The sequence below is a fragment of the Oncorhynchus kisutch genome, linkage group LG29, assembly GCF_002021735.2.
Source record: "Oncorhynchus kisutch isolate 150728-3 linkage group LG29, Okis_V2, whole genome shotgun sequence".
Classification (NCBI taxonomy): Eukaryota; Metazoa; Chordata; class Actinopteri; order Salmoniformes; family Salmonidae; genus Oncorhynchus; species Oncorhynchus kisutch.
The window spans coordinates 1,460,538-1,476,812 of NC_034202.2; the positions used below are offsets into that span (position 1 = coordinate 1,460,538).

General features: G+C 41.4%; 1 pseudogene; it reads right to left on the reverse strand.

Moving 5' to 3' along the window:
• Window positions 1-782: 782 nt before the first annotated feature.
• Window positions 783-11,323, reverse strand: LOC109876228 (carnitine O-acetyltransferase-like; annotated as a pseudogene).
• Window positions 11,324-16,275: the final 4,952 nt, after the last annotated feature.

Sequence of the window (16,275 nt, forward strand, 5' to 3'; positions counted from 1 at the left end):
AGCTTCGGCTGTTGGAGGTCCTGACGAATCGTGTCCAGATAAAGCGTCCGGAGTGAAAAAGTTGAGGGAAAAAAATAATAATAATATATATATATATATATATATATATATATATATAAAAACGGTAATTAAAAGTAAAAACCGTAAAGTTGTCAGGCACTGTGCTATTGTGTGGATCGGAGAGAGTGTGAGAAACTGATGACGTCATTCTAATCTTCTCTCTTTAAAATGTAATGTTCTTTGTATTTTGGGTCAGTACTCTCTTGAATTAAACGCTGTTACCTGACTTTTAAGACCGGGGCTCTGTCCATTCTTATAACAATATTGGGTCTTACAATCCCTTTAGAATGCATTGACAGAGTAATGAATTCTGATTGGGAAATAATACAGAGGAATTTAGAATTCCACTAACAATTGGTCCTTCGATCCCGGATCTAAATACCCCTCCCTGTTATCTGGAGGTAGTACCCCGAAAATCGTGCAATTGTGCACTAAAAAAAGTCCTGGCCTCCGAATTGAGGTTAAATTACAGGCCTGCGTATTACCACAGAATACAGGGAAGGTGACAGATTCAAACGAACAGTGCTTTTCCCAGTCGGCAGCAGGTCAGTAGCCTTTATTCTCGATTCTGGGGGGATTTGAGTTCTTTGAATGATGTTCTAAAATTTTCAGAATTCATCAATAATGGGAGCTTTGCTATTCCCACAGGGTTTTGTATGACCAACATACACTGGGTTTTGTATAACCGATATACACTGAAGCAGGTTCCACCACCTATGCTGTTAGGTCCCTCCTGGACTACCGACATCATGGGGGTTGGCTCCAGTACCTGGTGGACTGGGAGGGGTAGGTCCTGAGGAGCGCGTTTTAATCAGTTATATGTTGACGTAAATATATGCAGTATAGTTTTATCTAAAAAGGATAACTTTAAATGTTTCACTATTTTTAAAAAGGATGGTCCGCCGCTTAGGAACCTCCTCTGTCCCACTTACTCAATCTCACTTCATAGACTTCAAGGCTGTTGGTCGTTTAGATGGGGACACCATGGAAGATCTTGAGATCCAATTCAATGCAACTATTCAAGATTGTAAAAATCATATGGAAATGCAGTCATTATGGGCAAGTCTGAGTCATTCCCTGTGAAGTCTGGAGTGAGACATGGTTCCTTCATCTCTCAGATCCTCTTCCTTATCACCATTAACTGGATTATGACCAAAACCACATCAGTGGAGCCTGTTCTCCGAGCTGGAAGATCTCAAAACTTTGTGTGTCATCCCATCTGGAGGTCTGAGCAGAGCAGCCTCTCAACAAATATCCACCTATACAACAGCGATTTCAAATCGGTTCTATTGTATGGTTTGGATTGTTGGCAAGAACGACATGAGACGGAAGGATACTTTCAGCAGCACTCAGGAAATTCTGCTGCATCTTCTGGCTGAAAAAAAAATACACAACAGTGAGGACTGAATAATGTTTTCCAAAACGTCACAACACATCAAGAGAAGTTGACTGATGGCCACTTTCTCAGAATGCACAGATATAAACTCATTGTGGACTTAAGTCCCAATGGGGATGACGTGGATTGAGTAAGTATATAGAATATTAGATATTTTGTGAATTACCACCTGGATTCGGTATGTAGCAAACTTTGAAATGGTGTTTATTTATATTATACATTCGATAAAAGTAGAGACTCTACAGTTGAAGAACAATGGGAAAGTAATTCGTATTTACAGATGGCACACACGTTTGTTAAGGCAAATGAAAAAACGCATTTGATTTTTTTTTAAATTACATTCAAACGGCTCTCTTGTGAAGTCATAGCGACAAACACCTAGTTTCCTGAATCATGAAACATGTTTAGACATTTCTTTTGATTTTCCCATGATGTCAAGCAAATAGGCACTGAGTTTGAAGGTAGGCATTGAAATACATCCACAGGTACACCTCCAATTGACTCAAATGATGTCAACCAGAAGCTTCTAAAGCCATGACATCATTGTGGAATTTTCCAAGCTGTTTAAAGGAACAGGCAACTTAGTGCATGTAAACTTCTGACCCACTGGAATTGAGATAGTGAATTATACGTGAAATAATGTGTCTGTAAATAATTGTTGGAAAAATGACTTGTGTCATGCACCAAGTAGATGTCCTAACTGACTTGCCAAACCTATAGTTTGTTAACAAGAAATTTGTGAAGTGGTTGAAAAACGAGTTTTAATGACTAAGTGTATGTAAACTTCACATTTAAATACAGTTGGAACACACACACACACACACACACACACACACACACACACACACACACCTTTTCTTGCTTTGTCATTATGCGTATAGTGTGTAGATTGATGAGGGGGAAAAAAACGTAATCCATTTTAGAATAAGGCTGTAACATAACAAATAGTCTGAATACACTGTAGCTAAATGCCCACCAGAGCCAACAGGTGGCCATTGTGATAAGCCATTTTGTATTGGATTTACAAAGGATTTAATAAATGGACACGTAAAATGTGTTTTCCTGATTTATCAATAATTCAGCCGTCTTAACCTGTTAATTGAAATGAATTCCAGGTGACCTCATTAAGCTTGTTGAGAGAATGCAAAGCTGACATCAAGGCAAAGGGTGGCTATTTGAATAATCTAAAATGTAAAATATATTTTTATTTGTTTAACACTTTTTTGGTTACTACATGATTCCATATGTGTTATTTCAAAGTGTTGATGTCTTCACCATTATTCTACAATGTAGAAAATGGTAAAAAATTAAGAAAAACCCTTGAATGAGTAGGTGTTTTTCTTAACAGAATAGCATAGCTAGTGAGTTTTTTGTTTTTCTAATAAATGTAATTGGCTATTTTGGTTTGTGGCCTTGGTGCCCTTGCAGATTGGGCACTTCTTGGCCAAATGGCCTTTCCCCTAAAATCATGAAATTCCAGGCCTGGTACAGTCTACGGTTGGAGTGAAGGTAGGTTGGGGAATATTTTGCTATCTGGTGCCCTCAACTGGTCATTGTAAAATAATGCAGGCATGCCATAGCTCTTAGCAGTCATTGAAATAAGCACTCAAAATAGAATTAGCATGGTGTGTATACTCACCTGTGGTAGGCCAGCTGTAGTCCCATCTGGAAGAAGGGTTTATCTTGTGAGTCTTGGGGACCTTCTTGCCAAAGTGGGAGTAGACAATGACTTTGACATCCAGGTCATGCATCATTCTGGAGGGTAAATGGCAAAATGTAGAATATTTGAGGGTAGGACTATACAAATATATGAATTCATAATTGATTACATTAACTATTTTTCATAAGTGTACATAGGCCTGTATAATATTTAATCAAGGTCTTGAAAATAAGACTATTCAGGATTCAGGTGTATTAGCACAGACTGGAACAAAAGCCTGGAACACCCTGTAGCTCTCCATGACCAATGCAGATGCCCACCACTGCCACTGCTACATTTTCAATTGATCAACCTGTTGCAGGAAATGTAAAACTTGTCGTATATTTGAGGTTTAAAAACGGCCTCTGAAGTTTGTAATTACCACTTTGAAGTTTCAAATGAGATTTTACCTTACGAAAAATGAACACCTATAATCCACATAATTCACATTTCCAGTTGCTGCAGGATAATTTTCCTGCTATAGCAAAGTAGTTCAAACTAAGATCCTACGTATACTGTACAGTGTGTCGCATGTAGCTCGAACATAGAAATCAAACTAGAACATACAGTTAAAGTCAGAGGTTTACATACACTTAGGTTGGTGTCACGTCCGTCATAAGGAGGAGACCAAGGCGCAGCGTGGTATACGTACATACTTATTTTATTAAAGAAAGAACACTGAACACTAAACAAACTCAAAATAACGTGAAGCGTTATTATAAACGACTGCTGACAGGCAACTACACATAGACAAAAACCCATAAAATACCCAAGGGCATATGGCTACCTAAATATGGTCCCCAATCAGAGACAACGATAAACAGCTGCCTCTGATTGGGAACCAATTCAGGCTACTATAGACATACAATAAACCTCGACTTACAAAACCCCTAGATATACAAAACCCCTAGACAAGACAAAACTAACATACCCACCCTAGTCACACCCTGACCTACTAAAAATAATAAAGAAAACAGAAATAACTAAGGTCAGTTGGACAGTTGGAGTCATTAAAACAATTTTTTCAAACACTCCACAAATGTCTTGTTAACAAACTATAGTTTTGGCAAGTTGGTTAGGACATCTACTTTGTGCATGACACAAGTACTTTTTCCAACAATTGTTTATAGACAGATTATTTCACTTATAATTCACTGTTTCACAATTCCAGTGGATTAGAAGATTACATACACTAAGTTGACTGTGCCCTTAAGCAGCTTGAAAAATTCCATAAAATGTCAGTGCCTCTTTGCTTGACATCATGGGAAAATCAAAAGAAATCAGCCAAGACCTCAGAAAAAATTGTTAGACCTCCACAAGTCTGGTTCATCCTTGGGAGCAATGTCCAAATGCCTGAAGGTACCACGTTCATCTGTACAAACAATAGTCATACCGCTCAGGAAGGAGGCGCATTCTGTCTCCTATAGATGAACGTACTTTGGTGGGAAATGTGCAAATCAATCCCAGAACAACAGCAAAGGACCTTGTGAAGATGCTGGAGGAAACAGGTACAAAATTATTTTTTCCACAGTAAAACGAGTCCTATATCGGCATAACCTGAAAGGCTGCTCAGCAAGGAAGAAGCCACTGCTCCAAAACTGCCATAAAAAAGCCAGACTATGGTTTGCAACTGCACATGGGGACAAAGATTGTACTTTTTGGAGAAATGTCCTCTGGTCTGATGAGACAAAAATATAACTGTTTGACAATAATGACCATCGTTATGCTTGGAGAAAAAAGGGGGAGGCTTGCAAGCCAAAGAACACCTTCCCAACCGTGAAGCACGGGGGTGGCAGTATCATGTTGTGGGGGTGCTTTGCTGCAGGAGGGACTGGTTAACTTCACAAAATAGATGGCATCATGAGGTAGGGAAATTATGTGGATATATTGAAGTAACATCTCAAGACATCAGTTAAAGTTAAAGCTTGGTCGCAAATGGGTCTTCCAAATGGACAATGACCCAAAGCATACTTGCAAAGTTGTGGCAAAATGGCTTCAGGATAAAGTCAAGGTATTGGAGTGGCCATCATAAAGCCCTGACCTCAATTCTATAGAACATTTGTGGACAGAACTGAAAAAGCGTGTGCGAGCATGGAGGCCTACAAACCTGACTCAGTTACACCAGCTCTGTCAGGAGGAATGGGCCAAAACAACAACTTCTTGTGGGAAAATTGTGGAAGGCTACCTGAAACGTTTGACCCAAGTTAAACAATTTAAAAGCAATGCTACCAAATTCTAATTAAGTGTATGTAAACTTCTGACCCACTGGGAATGTGATGGAAGAAATAACAGCAGAAATAAATAATTCTCTCTACTATTATTCTGACATTTCACATTCAAAATTCACCCAACTTATTGTGGGGAGCTTGTGGAAGGCTACCTGAAACGTTTGATCCAAGTTAAACAATTTAAAGGCAATGCTACCAAAAACAAATTGAGTGTATGTAAACTTCTGACCCCCTGGGAATCCCCAAAGAATGATGAAAGATGAAGATGAAGATGAAATAAATAAAAGCTGAAATAAATCATTCTCTCCACTATTATTCTGACATTTCACATTCTTAAAATAAAGTGGTGATCCTAACTGACCTACGACAGGGAATTTTTACTAGGATTAAATGTCAGAAATTGTGAAAAACTGAGTTTAAATGTATTTGGCTAAGGTGTATTTAAACTTCCGACTTCAACTGTACAGATATGTACTTTACAGATCCACTATTCTAATTTACAAATTGTAGTGTATTCAAGGTATGAAAAGGCTTCTGAAGTTTGTAATTTCCACTTAAAACATTTACTTGATTTGCCCTAACGAAAATTGTATTATAAACAACATAAGAATTTACATTTGCTGTTGCTGTAGGATTATTTTCAAATTTAAAATAGTTAATCTGTATATACACTCTAACATGTTGATGTTGATGTTCTGCTTAAACTCCTCTATGTCCTTCTTGATCTTGGGCTTGATGTTGAAGCGTAGTATCTGGGGCATGGGCGGGGGGTCCATTGCGGTAAACACCATCTCAGACTTCTTCCTGTTAGGAACATGGCAGGAAACCATCAGGAAACCATCAGGGTTTCAAACGCCACACATTAAGAGGTGAATTCTACCGGCAGACACGGCAGAGTAGATCAACATTTTCCACAAATCTTCCATTGACATCAATAAATTATTTTACAAGTTGAGTTCCTTTGTTCCTGCCCTATGCAGAGCCGGCACGACAGGATGAGCGAGTGATTGAAGAGAGAGTGTTGTGTAAATTAATTAGATGACCCAACAGTGGTGTCCTTACATGTACTTGACAACGTGGTTAATCTAGGACATGGGCGGGCCTTCGGCAGGAGCCGTGCTCATACTTAAGACCACATGACCCGTCCTCTGCAATTATAAACTGGAAACACGGGAAACAGACTACTTCAAGAAGGGCAAAATACATCCAGGGTCTATGTGTTGTGTGTGTGATATACACTACCATTCAAAAGTTTGGGGTCACGTAGAAATGTCCTTGTTTTTGAAGAAAAGCAAATTGATCAGGAATACAGCGTTGACATTGTTAATGTGGTAAATGACTATTGTAGCTGGAAACGGCTAATATTTTATGGAATATCTACATAGGCGTACAGAGGCCCATTATCAGCAACCATCACTCCTGTATTCCAATGGCACGTTGTGTTAGCTAATCCAAGTTTATCATTTAAAAGGTTAATTGATCATTGGAAAACCCTTTTGCAATTATGTTAGCATAGCTGAAAACTGTTTGTTCTGATTAAAGAAGCAACACAACTGGCCTTCTTTAGACTAGTTGAGTATCTGGAGCATCAGCATTTGTGGGTTCGATTACAAGCTCAAAATGGCCAGAAACAAAGAACTTTCTTCTGAAACTCGTCAGTCTATTCTTGTTCTGAGAAATGAAGGTTATTCCATGCGAGAAATTGTCAAGAAACTGAAGACCTCATACAACACTGTGTACTACTCCCTTCACAGAACAGCGCAAACTGGCCCTAACCAGAATAGAAAAAGGAGTGGGAGGCCCCGGTGCACACGCCTCATAAGTCGTCAACTGGCAGCCTCATTAAATACCCGCAAAACACCAGTCTCAACATCAACAGTGAAGGGGGCGACTCCGGGATGCTGGCCTTCTAGGCAGAGTTCCTCTGTCCAGTGTCTGTGTTCTTTTGTCCATCTTAATCTTTTATTGGCCAGTCTGAGATATGGCTTTTTCTTTTCAACTCTGCCTAGAAGGCCAGCATCCCGGAGTCGCCTCTTCACTATTGACGTTGAGACCGGTGTTTTGATTTTGTTTAAAAATGTATGATCTGCTTAACGTGGACATATTTTGGGCGGAGTAAACCCTTCACCTCATCCTTTTGGATATTATAGTAGATATATAAAAGTTTAATTCTCACTCTGACCAGAGAAAGGCAGCAATAAGCAAGATAGCATCTAGTCTGCCAAAGAAGAAGAAAGTTGAAAGGTGATGTCATCAAAACCTCACCACAGAGTTTCTAAACCCAGAGACGCAACATTGTGAAACCTCCCTGAATGCTTGAGAAGCAGTCCAAGCAGATCAGGCTGGGGGTTTGAGAAATCAAATCAAATTTTATTTGTCAAATGCGCTGAATACAACAGGTGTAGACCTTACAGTGAAATGCTTACTTACAAGCCCTTAAACAACAATGCAGTTTTAAGAAAAATAAGTGTTAAATAAAAAATAAGAAAAATAACAATGGCAAGGCTATATACATTGGGTACCCATACAGAGTCAATGTTTGGGGCACAGGTTAGTCGAGGTAATTGAGGTAATATGTACATAGAGGTAAAGTAACTATGCATAGACAATAAACAGAGAGTAGTAGCAGCGTAAAAGAGGGGGAGGGGAATGAAAATAGTCTGGGTAGCCATTTGAATAACTTGGCGCTCCAGTACCGCTTGGCGCTAGCAGAGAGAACAATCTATGACTAGGGTGGCTGGAGTCTTTGACTATTATTAGGGCCCCAGTGGCAGGAGGTCCTGGATGGCAGGAAGCTTGGCCCCAGGGATGTACTGGGCCATGTGCACTACCCTCTGTAGTGCCTTGCAGTCGGAGGCCGAGCAATTGCCGTACCAGGCAGTGATGCAACCAGTCAGGATGCTCTCGATGTTGCAGCTGTAGAACTTTGGATCTGAGGACCCAAGCCAAATTAGTTCAGTCTCCCGAGAGGGTTGTGTTGTGCCCTCTTCATGACTGTTTTGCTGTTTGGACCATTATAGCTTGTTGGTGATGCGGACACTAAGGAGCTTGAAGCTCTCAACCTGCTCCACTACAGCCCCGTCTATAAGAATGGGATGTGCTCGGTCCTCCTTTTCCTGGACACTAAGGAGCTTGAAGCTCTCAACCTGCTCCACTACAGCCCCGTCGATGAGAATGGGATGTGCTCGGTCCTCCTTTTCCTGGACACTAAGGAGCTTGAAGCTCTCAACCTGCTCCACTACAGCCCCGTCGATGAGAATGGGATGTGCTCGGTCCTCCTTTTCCTGGACACTAAGGAGCTTGAAGCTCTCAACCTGCTCCACTACAGCCCTGTCGATGAGAATGGGATGTGCTCGGTCCTCCTTTTCCTGGACACTAAGGAGCTTGAAGCTCTCAACCTGCTCCACTACAGCCCCGTCGATGAGAATGGGATGTGCTCGGTCCTCCTTTTCCTGGACACTAAGGAGCTTGAAGCTCTCAACCTGCTCCACTACAGCCCCGTCGATGAGAATGGGATGTGCTCGGTCCTCCTTTTCCTGTAGTCACAATCATCTCCTTTATCTTGATCATGTTGAGGGAGAGTCTCTGACCTCCTCCATATATGCTGTCTCGTTGTTGTCGGTGATCACTGTTGTGTTGTCAGCAAACTTAATGATGGTGTTGGAGTCATTCCTGGCCATGCAGTCATGGGTGAACAAGGAGTACAGGAGGGGACTGAGCCACCACCCCGTGGAGTGGGTCTAAGGTTTCTGGGATAATGGTGTTGATGTGAGCCTTGACCAGCCTTTTCGAAACTTTATTTAACCAGGCAAGTCAGTTAAGAACAAATTCTTATTTTCAATGACAGCCTAGGAACAGTGGGTTAACTGCCTGTTCAGGGGCAGAATGACCGATTTGTACCTTGTCAGCTCGGGGGTTTGAACTTGCAACCTTCCGGTTACTAGTCCAACGCTCTAACCACTAGGCTACACTGCAGCCCCAAGCACTTCATGGCTACAGACGTGAGTGCTATGTGTCAGTAGTCATTTTGGCAGGTTACCTTAGTGTTCTTGGGCACAGGGACTATGGTGGTGTGCTTGAAACATGTTGGTGTTACAGACAGGTTGAAAATGTCAGTGAAGACAGTTGCCAGTTGGTCAGCGCATCCTCAGAGTACACGTCCTGGTAATCCGTCTGACCCTGCGGCCTTGTGAATGTTGACCTTTTTAAAGGTCTTACTCACATCGGCTACGGAGAGCGTGTTCACACAGTTGTCCAGAACAAATGATGCTTGCCTCGAAGCGAGCATATAAGTAATTTAGCTTGTCGGGTAGGCTCGTGTCACTGGGCAGCTCGCGGCTGTGCTTCCCTTTGTACTCTGTACTCTGTATTAGTTTACCACATCCGACAAGAGTCGGAGCCGGTGTAGTATGATTCAATCTTAGTCCTGTATTGACGTTTTGCCTGTTTGTGTGTTCGTCGGAGGGCATAGGGGGATTTCTTATAAGCGTCCGGGTTAGAGTCCATCTCCTTGAAAGCGACAGCTCTACCTTTTAGCTCAGTGCGGATGTTGTCTGTAATCCATGGCTTCTGGTTGGGGTATGTACAATACGGTCACTGTGGGGATGACATCCTCGATGCACTTATTAATGAAGCCAGTGACTGATGTGGTGTACTCCTCAATGTCATCGGAAGAATCCCGGAACATATTCCAGTCCCTGCTAGCAAAACAGTCCTGTAGCTTATCATCTGCATCATCTGACCACTTCTGTATTGAGCGAGTCACTTGTGCTTCCTGGTTTAGTTTTTGCTTGTAAGCAGGAATCAGGAGGATATAATTATGGTCAGATTTGCCAAATGGAGGGCGAGGGAGAGCTTTGTACGTGTCTCTGTGTGTGGAGTAAAGGTGGTCTCGAGTTTTCTTTCCTCTGGTTGTGCATTTAACATGTTGGTAGCAATGAGGTAAAACGGAATTAAGTTTCCCTCCATTAAAGTTCCCGGCCACCAGGAGCACCACCTCTGGATTAGCATTTTCCTGTTTACTTATGACCTTATACAGCTCGTTGAGTGCGGTCTTAGTGCCAGCATCAGTTTGTGATGGTAAATAGACAGCTATGAATAATATAGATGAGAACTCTCTTGGTAAATAGTGTGGTCTACAGCTTATCATGAGATCAAATACCGAGCAAATACCGCCTACCAAATAGGGCTATATTCTGTATACCACCCCTACCTTGTCACAACAAAACTAATTGGCTCAAATGCACTAAGAAGGAAAGAAACTCCACAAGTTAACTTTTAACAAGCCACACCTGTTAACTGAAATGCATTCCAGGTAGTCACCTGATCATCGGATCAGGTGGTCATCAGGTAGTCTTGAAGCTGGTTGAGAGAATGCCAAGAGTATGCAAAGCTCTCATCAAGGCAAAGGGTGGCTACTTTGAAGAATCTCAAATATAAAATATATTTTCATTTGTTTAACACTTTTTTGGTTACTACATGATTCCATATGTGTTATTTCATAGTTTTGATGTCTTCACTATTGTTCTACAATGTGGAAAAACAGTAAACAATTAAGAAAAACCCTGTAATGAGTATGTGTGTCCAAACTTTGGACTGGTATTGTATTTTAGAGGGATCATGCAGACACAATGATTATTTCCTTTTTTTTCTAGGCTGACAGCATTTAATTATCTTTCTCGGAATCACAAGTCTAACATAGTGCAGCATTAGAAGTAGGAGCAGAAGTTGATACAGGATCAGATCGTTTTAAAACCCCGTAACGGTTAAAGTTAGGAGTGGGGATATGGTAATCTGACCCTATGGTTAAGGGAAAGGAAACTCTAGCTATTGGGACACAGCTGACATGCCTTGACAAGACTTGACTAGTCTCAACATCTACTCTTCAGGCTCCTCCCCTGAAGATGATACACCACATATCCCTGTCGATCAGACCTTCATGGTGCCCAAAAATTAGATCAGCATGGTTTCTGATAACGGGAGGTGAAAATGTTCCCAGGTACTCCCCACCTATGATGTGTCTATAGGCTCAATTCTTAACCCCTATAGCCCCTAGGGTTTAGGTCTATTGCTAGGGTCTTGGAGACACCCACTACAGGGACTCCCTAGCCTTGTCCAGTAAGACACCCCCTTTTAAGTTTTCCATTGCAAAATGTTTTCCATGTCTTCCTTTGGATACCCTAAAGAACGCAACCCAGATAATCAGCATGCCTCAGTTTATGTTCATGTAGACAAGTCTTTATTATCCCAACCGAGTAAACAAATGGTACGGGAAACCTGTGGCAACATTGCAATCTCTCAGGTCCTCCAGAGTACTGACTTGCCATTGTCTCTCTCTTTTTCTCTCTGTGTCTGTGTGTGTGAAGGCGTACACTGATTACATAGGATTCATTCTGATGCTGAACAAATGAGTGAAGGGGAAGAACACACACACTACTATTGTAGTGCCTTCTCGTGAGTTATTGAGTTGTTTGGGAGGGGAAGTGCATCTGCAGCCATAGCGAAGCTGTCTATCAATCAGTGTGAAGATGGGCAATGCCCCCCTCTATAAAGGGTCCCATAATTGTGTTCTTTCCATCATCAGGTTGACAGAGAGAGAAATGGGGAGAATGGGATCATATTAAGCCACAATGCCTTTGGCTGTTGTTGGTGAGCAAACAACCATTCGCTACAGAGTTTTGGAAAATTATTCACACCCTTTGTGTTCTTTTCACATTTCTTGGCCAAGACTGGTGTCAATACATGGTGAAAGCACCTTAGGCAGCGATTACAACTATAAGTCTTTTTGGATAGGTCTCCACTAACTTTGCATGTCACCTCAATAATAATTGCCCATCCTTCTTGGCAAAATTGCTGAAGTGCTAATAAGAATCAAACATACCCAAAGAAAAACAGTTAAATGTTAGGAGGGTTTGTTTTGGGGTTGTTTTGGGGTTTTATGTGTTTATGTTCTCATTTCAACCCATAGAGAAGCTTCTGGCTTTGTTGGAGACTCTGGACCGCTCGATAGATGAGACCCCTCCTGCAGACCAGCTCTCTCGCTTGGGCGACAAGGCCTATTGTGCCTGGTACGCCAAGCTCGACCAGGTAAGTGCACACACACACGGACACAGACACACACACACCCATGCAAACACAGAGAAAGAAAAATAATATAAAGACTACCTTCGTCTTCAGTGTTTTTTGCATAAGTGGGAAGCACACAGGTTCCTTGGATAATGTACATTGAGACAGGGAGTTTGCCTTATATCTAGCTCTTCAGCATAGAAAGAATACACACACACACACACACACACACACACACACACACACACACACACACACACACACACACACACACACACACACACACACACACACACACACACACACACACACACACACACACACACACACACACACACACAGGGTTCACCCTATCCACAAGTGTTTTAATAAAATATGAATTTAAATTGTTTGTGTGTGTTGAAGATTTTGTTGTGGTATGTGGTTGTTTTGCCTTCTTTAGTTAAATACGGTGATTGTAAGTCGCTCTGAGTTTCTGCTATATGTATTGTGTGTATGTGAAGGAAGCAGAGGCCCTGGTTGCAGCAGTCTTCCCAGAAAACAAGGCTGCTGCAACTCCAGAGATAGCTGTGTATTTGAAGGAGGCGGCGGGCAACTCGAGAATCTACCAATTTCCCTTCCAGAGACAATTGCAATAAATGATTGGGTGTCCCTGCATTTCCGTTCAAACCGGATGTGCTTGTTTAAAAGCATATAATACCAGCAAAAATGATGCCACTGTAAATGGAGAAATATACACCTCAATATGTTTCCTTTTTTTGCAATTTAATCAACTCAAAAGTTCTGTCACCATACTATTTTGTTGATGTTGTTTTAAGGTAGCCTAGGGCTAAGAAGCACTGTTGGCCGATATTCTGATAACTAATGACAATTACATTCTGTTAGAGTAACTTTGACTGAAAGATGTCAGGAAGCTTCTTGGCCATTTTCTCTCCCCTTGCACCTGGTTATTGGGGAATTTGGGGAGGTTGTGGCTGTCTTTACTCCATTATAACCTGCTTATTGTGGTGACTGTCACAGGGAATATCAGATTCTGTGCTAAACAAACAGGCCTAGGCTAGCGCAGAATCAGCACAATGGACAACGCAGTTGAGCAATTGCCCGCAAATCTGACCAGTAGGCCACCATGCCAGTGATTTCCACAAGCCCATGGAGTAGCCAGCCAAATAGAAAAAGTAGCTAGACCGGCTCCCCCGGGCTAGGGAGGTCCCCCCAGCGAATAAGCTCTATTTTGGTGGCCTCTGGTAGATTCTAATGCTGGAAGGTATTTTCAACTAGCAACTATCAGGACATGAAACTGATCACCTGTTCACACTTTTACAGTGTTAGTTTCATCCGCTGTTGTACAAGATTATTTAAGAGGCATTTTCTTAGCTTTCTGCAATACAGGTAGGATTGAAGAACGAAGCAGGCGTTAAACATGGGCTTTACTACACAGAAAGCAGCAGTTGATTACTACATTGTCAACACTTTGATTAAGTCAGTAGACATATATCAATATCTTTAATGATACCATGTAAATATGATTAGCTTTTAAAACAATTCAATCTGTTTTCTTTGATCATATTTTGAACCGAAGTGAGGCTGTCTGTCCACTTGCTTAACTATTGTTCCTGCAGTGAGGTGGATTGACCATTTTCATAGAATGTTTTCATGATATTATCTGCAGATAATTGCTAAAAAGCCTTATAATAATAATACCCATATGCATATTAGGGAGCTAAATGAACAGCTCTTAACGATGCAATTTGCTAGGCTACTGACGAGTCACTCACTTTAATATATCACTGTCTGGCAAGTTCTTATGTACTTCATGTCGAAAATAAAAACGATCTCTTTAGTTTACTTGTCCGGATGCGATACCTTGGACATATAATTACGTTGTATGATTTATGAATGGCAAGGATATATGAGATCAACTTTATTCAACCAGTTCAACACCTTTTATAAATCTAGTCAGCCCGCTTGGGCCAGTTGGCCAAAAATCTACTAGCCAGAACAGATTTTCTACTGGCCCGGACATTGTGTAGTTCTTAAATGCATTGGGGTCATATGTTGGCATGCTTTCTATATTTATATTTATTTATTTATTTAATAGGCTACTTTTGGTTATTATAATATGTATAATATAATTTAGCAAGACATTACTCTATTCTTTAGAATTGCATTGCACATACTGCTCGAGAAGTTATGACTTGCGGGAGCGTGTGGTACTTAAATGAACGGCCAATCATATTGCTCAAGAACAAATAGTATGACATACGAGTGTAGTCTTTAGTGGTTTTCAGTTGTAGACTGCGACAAAGCAGGTAAATGTTGAACTGGAATGAAAAAGTGACCACTGGCCCAACTGACACATGTTTTTACTGACCCCGAGCCATCGTTAACAACATCGTTGTTTTCTGGCACATTCATTTATTTTCTACGTGGATTTTGACTCATCATTACCACATTATATGTATGGGATGTGGAAATTCATGCTCCCTCCCTCAGTGTAACTGAAATTTGACCGCAAACACCCAGGTACCGAGAGGCGGGACAATACAGTAGACTGTCAAACCAGCAGCGTTTCCCTGTCATCGCTCACTTTGTGACTGACAGACTCCAATCCTATCAATAGATTGCTAGAAGATGCATGTCGTTCATTCTAGCGGGAGAGGGCTCTGTAGACCTTTTTTCTGACTAGCGAATTGAAAAGTAGCCTAGTTCATTTAAGTGGAAAAAGTACCCGGCTGAAAAAGTGTCTGTAATCAGCCGTATGGCCGGCACTAGTGGAAAACACTGCCATGCCCCCACTTGTTAGCGTAATGTCGTGAAACAATGTTGTGGACACTGTGTATTAGCCGTTTTGTCATTAGCAACAGTTTATAATTGAGCCTCTGTCAGAGATTTTAATGTGAGATGGAGGTTGAGATTGGATATCTGCGTCGAGCGGTCGTGTGTAGCCTGCAATTACAGTAGCCTAAGAAATTCATGCAAAAAGCATAAGGTAGGAATCATCAAATATATGTTTTTCTTGAGTGGGTGGTCGGAGGGATGGAACATAATTACAAATCATTTGTAAACTGCAAAATGACCTCAAGAAGCCCAGACAGATAAATTATTATGTTTTAGTTAAATATTTAAAAACCTTGCTTACATTTTGTATGCGATCATATGTTATGCATGGAAATACAATGCATTCAGAAAGTATTCAGACCCCTTGACTTTTTCCCAATTTTTTACATTACAACATTATTTCAAAATTGATTAAATATATGTTTCCCTCAAATCTACACACAACACCCTACAATGACAAAGCAAAAACAGGTTTTTCTAGTTTTTTGCAACCCCCCCTCTAAAATAACACACTTACAGAAGTATTCAGACCCTTTACTCAGTACTTGGTTGAACCCCTTTAGCAGCGATTACAGCCTCGAGTATTCTTCGGTATGACTCTACAAGCTTGGCACACCTGTATTTGGAGAGTTTCTCTCATTCTCCTCTGCAGATCCTCTCAAGCTCTGTCAGGTTGGATGAGGAGCATCACTGCACAGCTATTTTCAGGTTTCTCCAGAGATGTTCGATCGGGTTCAAGCCTAGGCTCTGGCTGGGCCACTCAAGGACATTCAGAGACTTGTCCCGAATCCACTCCTGCGTTGTCTTGGCTGTGTGCTTAGTGTTCCTGAGCACTCTGGTGCAGGTTTTCATCAAGGATCTCTCTATACTTTACTCCGTTCATCTATCCCTCGATCCTGACTAGTCTCCCAGTCCCTGCCGCTGAAAAACATCCCCACAGCATGATGATGCCACCACCATGCTTCACCGTAGGGATTAGGGTCCTTTAG